This window comes from Cherax quadricarinatus, chromosome 2 (genome assembly GCF_038502225.1).
Source record: "Cherax quadricarinatus isolate ZL_2023a chromosome 2, ASM3850222v1, whole genome shotgun sequence".
Taxonomy (NCBI): Eukaryota; Metazoa; Arthropoda; class Malacostraca; order Decapoda; family Parastacidae; genus Cherax; species Cherax quadricarinatus.
This window is the reverse complement of record NC_091293.1, coordinates 58,171,212-58,183,834: the sequence shown is the minus strand read 5'-3', so window position 1 is coordinate 58,183,834 and position 12,623 is coordinate 58,171,212. Positions and strand designations below refer to the sequence as shown.

General features: G+C 39.8%; 1 protein-coding gene across 8 annotated transcripts in view; it reads right to left on the bottom strand.

Annotated features, from left to right (window-relative positions):
- Window positions 1–12,006, bottom strand: part of Smyd5 (SET and MYND domain containing, class 5) — a 182,264-nt gene extending 170,258 nt beyond the window's left edge. For 5 of the 8 annotated variants that reach the window (XR_008407784.2, XM_053783614.2, XM_053783826.2 and 2 more), the window contains exon 1: window positions 11,653–11,799. The gene's annotated coding sequence lies outside the window, so the exon portion shown is untranslated. Of the gene's footprint in view, window positions 1–10,769; window positions 11,526–11,594; window positions 11,800–11,870 lie in introns of those variants that run through there. The other 3 variants (XM_053783534.2, XM_053783695.2, XM_053783747.2) reach the window with 3 other exon arrangements.
- Between the last annotated feature and the right edge of the window lie 617 nt (window positions 12,007–12,623).

The following is a 12,623-nucleotide window of genomic DNA, read 5'->3' as shown; positions in this document are numbered from 1 at the left end:
GAAGGGTCCAGAATAAACAAGACAGACATTCCTGACACTAAAATAACATTTTCTCTGTTCATTAGACATTTAATAAAACAGAGAAGAAGAAAAACTTTATAAAACTGGGATGCTTGAATGTGCGTGGATGTAGTGCGGATGACAAGAAACAGATGATTGCTGATGTTATGAATGAAAAGAAGTTGGATGTCCTGGCCCTAAGCGAAACAAAGCTGAAGGGGGTAGGGGAGTTTCGGTGGGGGGAAATAAATGGGATTAAATCTGGAGTATCTGAGAGAGTTAGAGCAAAGGAAGGGGTAGCAGTAATGTTGAAGGATCAGTTATGGAAGGAGAAAAGAGAATATGAATGTGTAAATTCAAGAATTATGTGGATTAAAGTAAAGGTTGGATGCGAAAAGCGGGTCATAATAAGCGTGTATGCACCTGGAGAAGAGAGGAATGTAGAGGAGAGAGAGAGAGATTTTGGGAGATGTTAAGTGAATGTATAGGAACCTTTGAACCAAGTGAGAGAGTAATTGTCGTAGGGAACCTGAATGCTAAAGTAGGAGAAACTTTTAGAGAGGGTGTGGTAGGTAATTTGGGGTGCCAGGTGTAAATGATAATGGGAGCCCTTTGATTGAACTTTGTATAGAAAGGGGTTTAGTTATAGGTAATACATATTTTAAGAAAAAGAGGATAAATAAGTATACAAGATATGATGTAGGGCAAAATGACAGTAATTTGTTAGATTATGTATTGGTAGATAAAAGACTGTTGAGTAGACTTCAGGATGTACATGTTTATAGAGGGGCCACAGATATATCAGATTACTTTCTAGTTGTAGCTACACTGAGAGTAAAAGGTAGATGGGATACAAGGAGAATAGAAGCATCAGGGAAGAGAGAGGTGAAGGTTTATAAACTAAAAGAGGAGGCAGTTAGGGAAAGATATAAACAGCTATTGGAGGATAGATGGGCTAATGAGAGCATAGGCAATGGGGTCGAAGAGGTATGGGGTAGGTTTAAAAATGTCGTGTTAGAATGTTCAGCAGAAGTTTGTGGTTACAGGAAAGTGGGTGCAGGAGGGAAGGGGAGCGATTGGTGGAATGATGATGTAAAGAGAGTAGTAAGGGAGAAAAAGTTAGCATATGAGAAGTTTTTACAAAGTAGAAGTGATGCAAGGAGGGAAGAGTATATGGAGAAAAAGAGAGAGGTTAAGAGAGTGGTGAAGCAATGTAAAAAGAGAGCAAATCAGAGTGGGTGAGACGTTATCAACAAATTTTGTTGAAAATAAGAAAAAGTTTTGGAGTGAGATTAACAAGTTAAGGAAGCCTAGAGAACAAATGGATTTGTCAGTTAAAAATAGGAGAGGAGAGTTATTAAATGGAGAGTTAGAGGCATTGGGAAGATGGAGAGAATATTTTGAGGAATTGTTAAATGTTGATGAAGATAGGGAACCTGTGATTTCGTGTATAGGGCAAGGAGGAATAACATCTTGTAGGAGTGAGGAAGAGCCAGTTGTGAGTGTGGGGGAAGTTCGTGAGGCAGTAGGTAAAATGAAAGGGGATAAGGCAGCCGGGATTGATGGGATAAAGATAGAAATGCTAAAAGCAGGTGGGGATATAGTTTTGGAGTGGTTGGTGCAATTATTTAATAAATGTATGGAAGAGGGTAAGGTACCTAGGGATTGGCAGAGAGCATGCATAGTTCCTTTGTATAAAGGCAAAGGGGACAAAAGAGAGTGCAAAAATTATAGGGGGATAAGTCTGTTGAGTATACCTGGTAAAGTGTATGGTAGAGTTATTATTGAAAGAATTAAGAGTAAGACGGAGAATAGGATAGCAGATGAACAAGGAGGCTTTAGGAAAGGTAGGGGGTGTGTGGACCAGGTGTTTACAGTGAAACATAAAACAGTATTTAGATAAGGCTAAAGAGGTCTTTGTGGCATTTATGAATTTGGAAAAGGCATATCACAGGGTGGATAGGGGGGCAATGTGGCAGATGTTGCAGGTGTATGGTGTAGGAGGTAGGTTACTGAAAGCAGTGAAGAGTTTTTACGAGGATAGTGAGGCTCAAGTTAGAGTATGTAGGAAAGAGGGAAATTATTTTGCAGTAAAAGTAGGCCTTAGACAAGGATGTGTGATGTCATCGTGGTTGTTTAATATATTTATAGATGGGGTTGTAAGAGAAGTAAATGCGAGGGTCTTGGCAAAGTGGGAGTTGTCACAGTTGCTCTTTGCTGATGACACTGTGCTCTTGGGAGATTTTGAAGAGAAGTTGCAGAGATTGGTGGATGAATTTGGTAGGGTATGCAAAAGAAGAAAATTAAAAGTGAATACAGGAAAGAGTAAGGTTATGAGGATAACAAAAAGATTAGGTGATGAAAGATTGGATATCAGATTGGAGGGAGAGAGTATGGAGGAGGTGAATGTATTCAGATATTTGGGAGTGGACGTGTCAGCGGATGGGCCTATGAAAGATGAGGTGAATCATAGAATTGATGAGGGGAAAAGGGTGAGTGGTGCACTTAGGAGTTTGTGGAGACAAAGAACTTTGTCCTTGGAGGCAAAGAGGGGAATGTATGAGAGTATAGTTTTACCAATGCTCTTATATGGGTGTGAAGCATGGGTGATGAATGTTGCAGCGAGGAGAAGGCTGGAGGCAGTGGAGATGTCATGTGTGAGGGCAATGTGTGGTGTGAATATAATGCAGAGAATTCATAGTTTGGAAATTAGGAGGAGGTGCGGGATTACCAAAACTGTTGTCCAGAGGGCTGAGGAAGGGTTGTTGAGGTGGTTCAGACATGTAGAGAGAATGGAGCGAAACAGAATGACTTCAAGAGTGTATCAGTCTGTAGTGGAAGGAAGGCGGGGTAGGGGTCGGCCTAGGAAAGGTTGGAGGGAAGGGGTAAAGGAGGTTTTGTGTGTGAGGGGCTTGGACTTCCAGCAGGCATACGTGAGCGTGTTTGATAGGAGTGAATGGAGACAAATGGTTTTTAATACTTGACGTGCTGTTGGAGTGTGAGCAAAGTAACATTTATGAAGGGGTTCAGGGAAACCGGCAGGCCGGACTTGAGTCCTGGAGATGGGAAGTACAGTGCCTGCACTCTGAAGGAGGGGTGTTAATGTTGCAGTTTAAAAACTATAGTGTAAAGCAACCCTCTGGCAAGACAGTGATGGAGTGAATGATGGTGAAAGTTTTTCTTTTTCGGGCCACCCTGCCTTGGTGGGAATCGGCAAGTGTGATAATAAATAATAAAATATGCAATAGTATACAGGTTGACCATCACTAATCAGGCATCATCGGGACCTGTAGGGTGCCGGATTAGTGATCTTGCTGGTTTACAGAGTAGTTAGGTTAGAATATATTTAATCCAACAGCTAACCACCTCATGCTACCTTTAACCCTTTCAGGATCCAGAGGCCAAATTTCAAAGTGTGCACCAGGGTCCAAGAATTTAAAAAAAAAAAAATTATTTTTTCTTATGAAATGGTAGAGAATCTTTTTCTGAAGGTAATAAAACAAAAAGTACAAAATTTGATGGAAAATTAACGAAATTATGCTGTCGTGAATTTTGATGTGTCAGCGATATTTACAAATCGGCGATCTTGCTGACTTTGACTCCCATTTTAGGCCAATTACATTATTCCAGTCGACGAAATTCTTAGCTATTTCACTAGTATTACTTCTATTCTATCGATTGAGCACAAGAAATTGCCAAGTCAACTGTTTCAACTACAAAATAAAGTGATCGGAAATTGATAATTTGGCCAATTTAACACAAAGTTCAAAATATTCCAATTACAAAATAGGGTCCAGAATAAACAATGTAGGTATTCTTGGCACTAAACTAACATTTCCTCTGTTCATTAGTTATGTTTTGAGGCTTTACAAATGAATTCCATTTTGATTTTTTATTCACATAATGAATTTTTATTCAAACCAAGAAATAGAAGATTTACTGTTATGCAATATTGTAATAATTGTATAAATATCATCAGCACATTTGTGAATGTATATTAGACCCACCAGCTGGCATGTATTAGACGTGTGAGGTCGTTTGTTTAATCTTGAACATTGGCAAAAATTTAACATTTCCTCTACTTTGAGCTCAGTTTCAAGCCATTTCCAGTGCTAAAACCAATCAAAATCATCTCTATTTCCGGTATATGTCTTCCATTCTATCAAATGAGACCAAGAAATCGCAAATACAACTATAAAAAACATACGAAAAAACACTGTAAAGTCGCTGTTTTAATCGAAAATCATGGTCTCAGTTTTTTTCTCTCATTAAACACTGTGTGCTGCAGGATTTATTTTATGTGGTGAACACATACCACATAGATGTATTCTCTCATATCTAGGCCCGAATTTACCACTCACAGCTTATCAGAGTGAGCTGAGCTCATGGCGTAGATCTACGGCTTGGACCCTGAACGTAAAGCCGTAGATCTATGGCACAGACCCTGAAAGGGTTAAAGTACCGTGTAACTCAGTACAAGTTGGTAAACCCTTTCATTGTCACAACCCCTACTCACAAACTTGCTCCCAGTGTCAAAGAAATTTAAAAAAAAAAATTATTTTATCTTATGATATTGGTGTCACGCCTCTTCTGCAGATATCCAAGAACTAGCTACAAGCAGCACTAAATCAGGGAAGTGTTTTTGGGTATGCCCAAATGAGATCAATCTGTGGACTAAAATCACACTGGTTTTAAAAGAGGATAACATCAAAGCAGCCTTCATAGAAAACCTGGAAGCATTCTATAACAGATGGGAAAATAAAAAGTCTGGGCTGGATGGTATCGCCCTTCGTGCTGGCCATGTAGTCAGAAACTGTAAGGCTGGAGGTGCTGCCCCGGTAGTCAGTAAATGTAGGGCTGATAATGATGTCCTGGTAGACAGTAATGGTGAAGCTGGAGGTGCTGTCCTGGGAGACAGTAATGGTGAGGATGGAGGGGCTGTCCAGGTAGTCAGTAAATGTACGCAGGAAGGAATGCATATAAATGACCCCGAGGGAGACAGGAGCTGTAGTGAGGAAACAAGTGTAGTCAAAGACAAGATAAAACCAATATTACAAACTAGTAATACCACAGGAGATAGCGAACAAGGGGACTCCACTAGCATCAGTGAAGATACATTACCAAAAACAACTGGTGAGAGCCCCATTGTTAGTGCTAGTGAGGATAGGAAAGACACAGGTAAACATGCACCAACAGGGAATACAGTCACAGAAACCCAAGGCAAACGGAAACCAAGCCTGTGCACATACTATGCACTTGGTATCTGTAGGCATGGGAAATCTGGACAAACAGATGGGACTTGCAACTTTGACCACCCTAGAAAATGCCGTGCCCATATGACAAGAGGAAAATGCAGACTCCCTTCCTGTAAGCTTTTTCACCCTAAAATGTGTCCCTCTTCCGTACAGGAAAGACAGTGCTATAACTTAAATTGCCAGGCACACCATCTAAAGGTGACAAAAAGATACAAAACATCCAGACCATGGGAAAACCTGGGTAACCACAGCCACTCAAGAGGGAGAGGTTTTTTAGTGCCAGGAAGAAAAAAAAACTGGCAGGAAATGGCAGAAATCATACACCAAATCCAGTCACTCCTGGATTGGAACCACAGTCGATGGCCTCCGCTCCAAACCAACAGATACAGATACTAATGCCGGAAAAAAAAAGTCCCCCCCAGTACCACCAATACCACCAGTCCGATGACATTCTTCTTTGCAAATATACAGGGTCTAAAGCCAGCAACGAACAACAAAATACCTTTCATCCGTGGACTGCTTGCAGAAGCAAATACAATGTTCGTGGCTTTCACAGAGACCCACATGAAGGATCACTTGGACAGCGAAATATGGATCCCAGGTTACAACCTATACAGATGCGACAGAGTGAACAGGCAAAAGGGGGGAGTTGACCTGTATATCGCAGAGTCACTTGTTTGCATAGAACTGCTCAATGCCTCAAATGATGTAGTGGAAATTTTAGCAGTAAAGATCGAGAACCAAAACCTAGTCATTGTGGTAGTCTACAAGCCTCCGGATGCAATGTCCCAGCAATTCCAGGAACAGCTGTTAAAAATTGACCACTGTCTGGAAAATCTGCCAGCTCCTGCCCCCAACATCTTGCTCCTGGGGGATTTCAACTTAAGGCACCTAAAATGGAGGAATGTAGCGAATAATGTTGTTGCAGTGATAAATCCAGGAGACAGCTCTTACGAGAATTCACACACACACAAGCTTTTAAATCTCTGCACAAAATTCAACTTAAACCAGTAAATAATACAGCCTACTAGACTGGAGAATACACTAGACCTCATCTTCACTAACAATGATGATCTGATACGAAATGTCACCATATCAAAAACAATATACTCAGATCACAACATAATCGAGGTTCAGACATGTATGCATGGAGCTCCAGACCGAAATAATGAGATTAGTCACGAGGGAGCCTTCACCAAATTCAACTTCAATAATAAGAACATAAAATGGGACCAAGTAAACCAAGTCCTAACCGGTATAAGCTGAGAAGATAGACTAAGCAACACAGACCCCAACTTATGCCTAGAACAGATTAACTTGGTGGCACTCGATGTATGCTCAAGGCTTATTCCTTTAAGAAAAAGGAGGAGTAGATGTAGAATAGAAAGAGACAGGCGTTCCCTTTACAGGCGATGAAAAAGAATAACAGAGAGGCTAAAAGAGGCCAATATATCTGAAATGCGTAGGGAGTCACTGGTCAGAGAAATAGCAAACATCGAACTTAAGCTAAAGGAATCTTATAGGAGTCAGGAATCGCGGGAAGAACTAAAAGCCATAAATGAAATCGAAAGAAACCCAAAGTATTTCTTTTCTTATGCCAAATCAAAGTCGAGAACAACATCCAGTATTGGGCCCCTACTTAACCCCTTGACTGTCGCAACCCCCAACCCCCTCCTGGCGTCGCAAAATTTCAAAAAAAAAAAGAAAATATATTTTTTCTTATGAGATGATAGAGAATCTTTTCCTGATTGTAATGACACCAAAAAAAACGAAATTTGATGGAAAACTGACGGAATTACACTCTCGCAAATTTAGTGACCTTGGCGATATTTACAAATCGGCGATTTCTCTCACTTTGAGCCCTATTTTCGGCTAATTCCATTGTTCCAGTCGACCAAACTCATAGCTATTTCTTTAGAACTCCGTTGTTTCTATCGACTGAGTACAAGAAACTGCTCATTTACAAATTTCAACTACCCAATAATGTGGTCAGAAATTTGCATTTTGGCCAATTTCAGGAAAATTACCAAATATGACAATTTCAAAATAAGGTCCAGAATGAACAATGCAGACATTCCTGGCTCTAAAATAACATTTTCTTTGTTCATCAGTCATGTCTCCAGGCCCCTCTGATATTACTCTTGCTGTCTATTTTGAATTTTTATTCAAACAAAAAATAGAAGATTTACTATTATGCAGACTACTCCAATGCTGTAATAATTGTATAAATAACATCAACCCATTCATGACTGCATATTAGAATGGCTAGTTGGACATTTATTGGACAATGATGTCATTTGTTTACTTTTGAACATCGGCAAAAATTAAACATTTCCCCTACTTTGAGCTCCATTTCCAGGTTCTTTTTATTGTAAAATCAATCAAAATCATCTCTTTTTCTATAATATGTTTTCCATTCTATCAAACGAGACCAAGAAAATGAGAATACAACCATAAATACCATATGAAAATAGACCACAAATTCGGCATTTTAATTAAAAAAAACGGTCGGAGTTTTTTTTCTCATTATGCACTGCATGCTCCAGGATTTTTTTATGTGGTGCACACTGACCACACAAACCCATTCTCTCACATGTGGGCCTACCAGCTTTCTCCTTCTTGATTTGAAGCCGCTAGAATTTATGAGTATATATACGTCAAACACTGTACCTCGTAAGACGTATATATATGGCCGCGACAGTCAAAGGGTTAAACAAGATGGGTTCTACACAGATGACAGCAAGGAAATGAGTGAGCTACTCAAGTCCCAATATGACTCAGTTTTTAGCAAGCCGCTAACCAGACTGGAGTCGAGGATCAAAATGAATTTTTTATGAGAGCCACAGAATTTGGTTAACACAAACCCATCTGATGTTATCCTGACACCAAATGACTTCGAACAGGCGATAAATGACATGCCCATGCACTCTGCCCCAGGGCCAGACTCATGGAACTACGTGCTCATCAAGAACTGCAAGAAGCCCCTATCACGAGCTTTTACCATCCTATGCATAGGGAGCATGGACACGGGGGTCGTCCCACAGCTACTATAAACAACAGACATAGCCCCACTCCACAAAATGGGCAGTAAAGCAATAGCAAAGAACTACAGACCGATAGCACTAACATCCCATATCATAAAAATCTTTGAAAGGGTCCTAAGAAGCAAGATCGCCACCCATCTAGAAACCCATCAATTACACAACCCAGGGCAACAGGGGTTTAGAGCAGGTCGCTCCTGTCTGTCTCAACTATTAGATCACTATGACAAGGTCCTAGAAGCACTAGAAGACAAAAAGAATGCAGATGTAATATATACAGACTTTGCAAAAGCCTTTGACAAGTGTGACCATGGCGTAATAGCGCACAAAATGCATGCTAAAGGAATAACAGCAAAAGTTGGTAGATGGATCTATAATTTCCTCACAAACAGAACACAAAGAATAGTAGTCAACAGAGTAAAGTCCGAGGCGGCTACGGTGAAAAGCTCTGTTCCACAAGGCACAGTACTCGCTCCCATCTTGTTCCTCATCCTCATATCCGACATAGACAAGGATGTCAGCCACAGCACCGTGTCTTCCTTAGCAGATGACACCCAAATCTGCATGACAGTGTCTTCCATTGCAGACACTGCAAGGCTCCAGGCGGACATCAACCAAATCTTTCAATGGGCTGCAGAAAACAATATGAAGTTCAATGATGAGAGATTTCAATTACTCTAATATGGTAGACACGAGGAAATCAAAACTTCATCAGAGTACAAAACAAATTCCAGCCACAAAATAAAGCAAAAAACAAACATCAAAGACCTGGGAGTGATCATGTCAGAGGATCTCACCTTCAAGGACCATAACATTATATCAATTGCAGCTGCTAGAAAAATGACAGGATGGATAATGAGAACCTTCAAAACTAGGGATGCCAAGCCCATGATGACACTCTTCAGGTCGATTGTTCTATCTAGGCTGGAATATTGCTGCACACTAACAGCACCTTTCAAGGCAGGTGAAATTGCTGACCTACAAAATGTACAGAGAACCTTGACAGCGCGCATAACGGAGATAAAACACCTCAATTACTGGGAGCGTTTGAAGTTCCTGAACCTGTATTCCCTGGAATGCAGGCGGGAGAGATACATGATTATATACACCTGGAAAATCCTAGAGGGACTAGTACCGAATTTGCACACGAAAATCACTCACAACGAAAGCAAAAGACTTGGCAGATGATGCAACATCCTCCCAATGAAAAGCAGGGGTGTCACTAGCACGTTAAGAGACAATGCAATAAGTGTCAGGGGCCCGAGACTGTTCAACTGCCTCCCAGCATACATAAGGGGGATTACCAATAGACCCCTGGCAGTCTTCAAGCTGGCACTGGACAACCACCTAAAGTCGGTACCTGACCAGCCGGACTGTGGCTCGTAAGTTGGATTGCGTGCAGCCAGCAGTAACAGCCTGGTTGATCAGGCTCTGATCCACCAGGAGGCCTGGTCACAGACCGGGCCGCGGGGGTGTTGACCCCCGGAACTCTCTCCAGGTAAACTCCAGGTATAGAGAATCTTTTTCCAAAGGTAATGAAACCAAAAGAACGAAATTTGATGGAAAACTTATGGAATTGTGCTCTCGTCAAGTTCGCCATCCCCGTGATATTTACACATCAGCGATTTTGCCCACTTTACACCCTATCTTTGGCCAATGCCAATGCTCCAGTTGACCAAACTCATAGCTATTTTTCTAGTATTCCTTCTATTCTGCCAACTGGGTACAAGAAACCACCAATTTACCTATTTCAATTAAATAAAATATCAAAAATTTTATTTCTCTGTTAAGGTTACAATGTGTGTTTACATTTCATAATTTGTTTGGCACAGAGAAAGCCACTATCATGCCGAGGCATTTCGGGTCACTTAACCTAATACTTAAAGACTAATTAAGTCTAGACAGGTGAAGAGTGGTAAAATACAAATATTCAATATTTTGCTCTATATAAGGGATAATAAAATATTTGGAAGAGTTACTTTAAATTTGGTTAGAGTTTAGCAAAATGTGGATATGGTTGTTATTGAGAGATGAGATGATTTTTGAGTATAGTCCTAATTTCTTTTGTGGGCAGGGGACCTCATGCTGTTTCAGGCAAAGAGTTCCAGATCTTCAGGCCCTTTATGTGCACTGCATTTTTGCATAGTGCAAGACAGACACGAGAGATGTCAAAAAGTGTTTTGTGCCTCGTGTTATGCCTGCGTTCTGTTGAAGCTTACTTACTTACAGCTTATACTATGAAGGCCTTTCCATGCACTATTCAATTTTTGGATGTACTTTTTCAATCACATTTATGAAAAATTGTAATACAGTGAGGAACTTTATAAGAGAGCTGACTGCATTTAGAAAAAAGAAATATCTCCAAAACTAGCTCAAATATCAAAATAGTTTTGTATTTAAATTATTTTCACAAAACTCTGCAACACAGTTAAATATATATCAATAAAACAGATTGTACTTTATCTTCACAAACCTTGGAAATTAATAATTTGTTTAAGTAGATGGCCAAGTTCCCTCATTCCATGTTTTTTGTGCTTTACTCTATTTGCAACTCATAGCATTCACAAATTTTGCATTTCATCCTGATTTATATATTCCTTTACACTTGTGTACATGATAAATCTAATCATCATATTTTGAGTAACTGTTATGCGGTTTATTCTCATAGGGCATACCATAGTTATGGGCTTTTCGTTGTAAGATATACATTGTACAGTTAACCTACTATTGTAATTCTCAAAGTATCTTCTCTTGAAATAAAGTTATCGTCAATAAAGTTATCGCCATCATTAAGAGTCGTACAGCCAGGCTGCTAGACTCTTCAGTCTTGTCTGAGGTCAAAGGGTTGAGATTTAAATTTTATTTTTGTAAAACAAAAATTAAATCACAAACGTTAAGATAATCTTTATTTAGAATCAATGAGCTGACGTTTTACAGATGGCTGTTTTAATTATCCTTATAAATATTACTTTCATGAGGGAACTGCTGAACTTGAAGGGATCATACAGCACCTGGCGAGTGGAAGGCTGCCAGGTTTAATCCAAGGTAAGGGAGAATAGATCAAATCCATTGGATCAAGAGCTCCTCACTGGCATGAGGAGTTAAATATATAATGTACAAAGGCTGCATAAACCACATAATTATAAGCAAACTAATACGGTAAATTATGAAGATTTAACCTACAATAACATCAAGAAAGCTAAGCAGAATAATATAATATGAAGATATAACCTAAGATAACCCAACAAAATAAAATAACATAATAGATATGGTATTAATGTTAGTGTGTTGGTCTCACTCCAGGATGATGCACTGCCTCACTCCTCTTATCCCAGGATATTACAGCTAAAACTAACTATGGCTCCATGACAGTAGATGAGTGTACGAGGTGAGGCTGGGAGGCTGGCTGGCCTCCAGCAGATAATACTCTCACTCTCCTACAATAACACTGAGGTACTTTTTGCTGACCTCGACGCCGCTCCATAACTTAACAAAAAACATTTCTCCTAACAGACACAACGACAGCTTATCTTGCCCACACTGTCTCCAATTACAGTCCCTATAGAGTATTTACCTCATAATAAATCCATAATACTCTACTTAGATATTCAGAACATCGAAAAATAATCAGGGGAGTTGAAAAAGTAAATATAAAGCGGCAGTGTGGTAGTCACTTGTCTCAGCGGCTGCTGGCTTAACAATATTTTTTTGGTCATTCAATCCACATTATAAAAATGTTCTCATTAGGTAAAGTATTTTAAGCTATTTTTATAATTACTCAGTTCAACCAAGTCTGATGATAAATGGTAATTATTAACACTGCTTTGCGGCCACACAGTAGGAGAGGGATGGCGTACACCTCTTAGTTTAATTGGTTTAATTGGTTTATTATGCACCCCATACCCTTCCTGTGGGAGGTAGTCAAAAGATTACAGAGGTATATAATGGGTCCAGGGACTAGGCCCCAAAGTTCTGATAGCTGAACAAGGTACAAAGGTAATGAACTCACAAGTTACAAAGGTAATGATTCATGTAAGTAAATTTACTTATTTGCGTTTATACATGGGTACAGTCATGAACAAATTATAGAGTAATGAGCAATTCACACGTCCACACCCGGTCACAATTATGAGTTACTGGTGCAATTAATTGTTGGGTCACAAACACAAACACATCTCTCCGAGGGTCCTTAGAGAGTGAGTAGAGATGCTGTGTGTGCCACTAACAAAGATCTTCAACACATCCATTGAAACTGGGCAACTACCTGAGGTATAGAAGATGGCAAATGTAGTCCAAAATTTTAAAAAAGGAGACAGACACGAGGCAT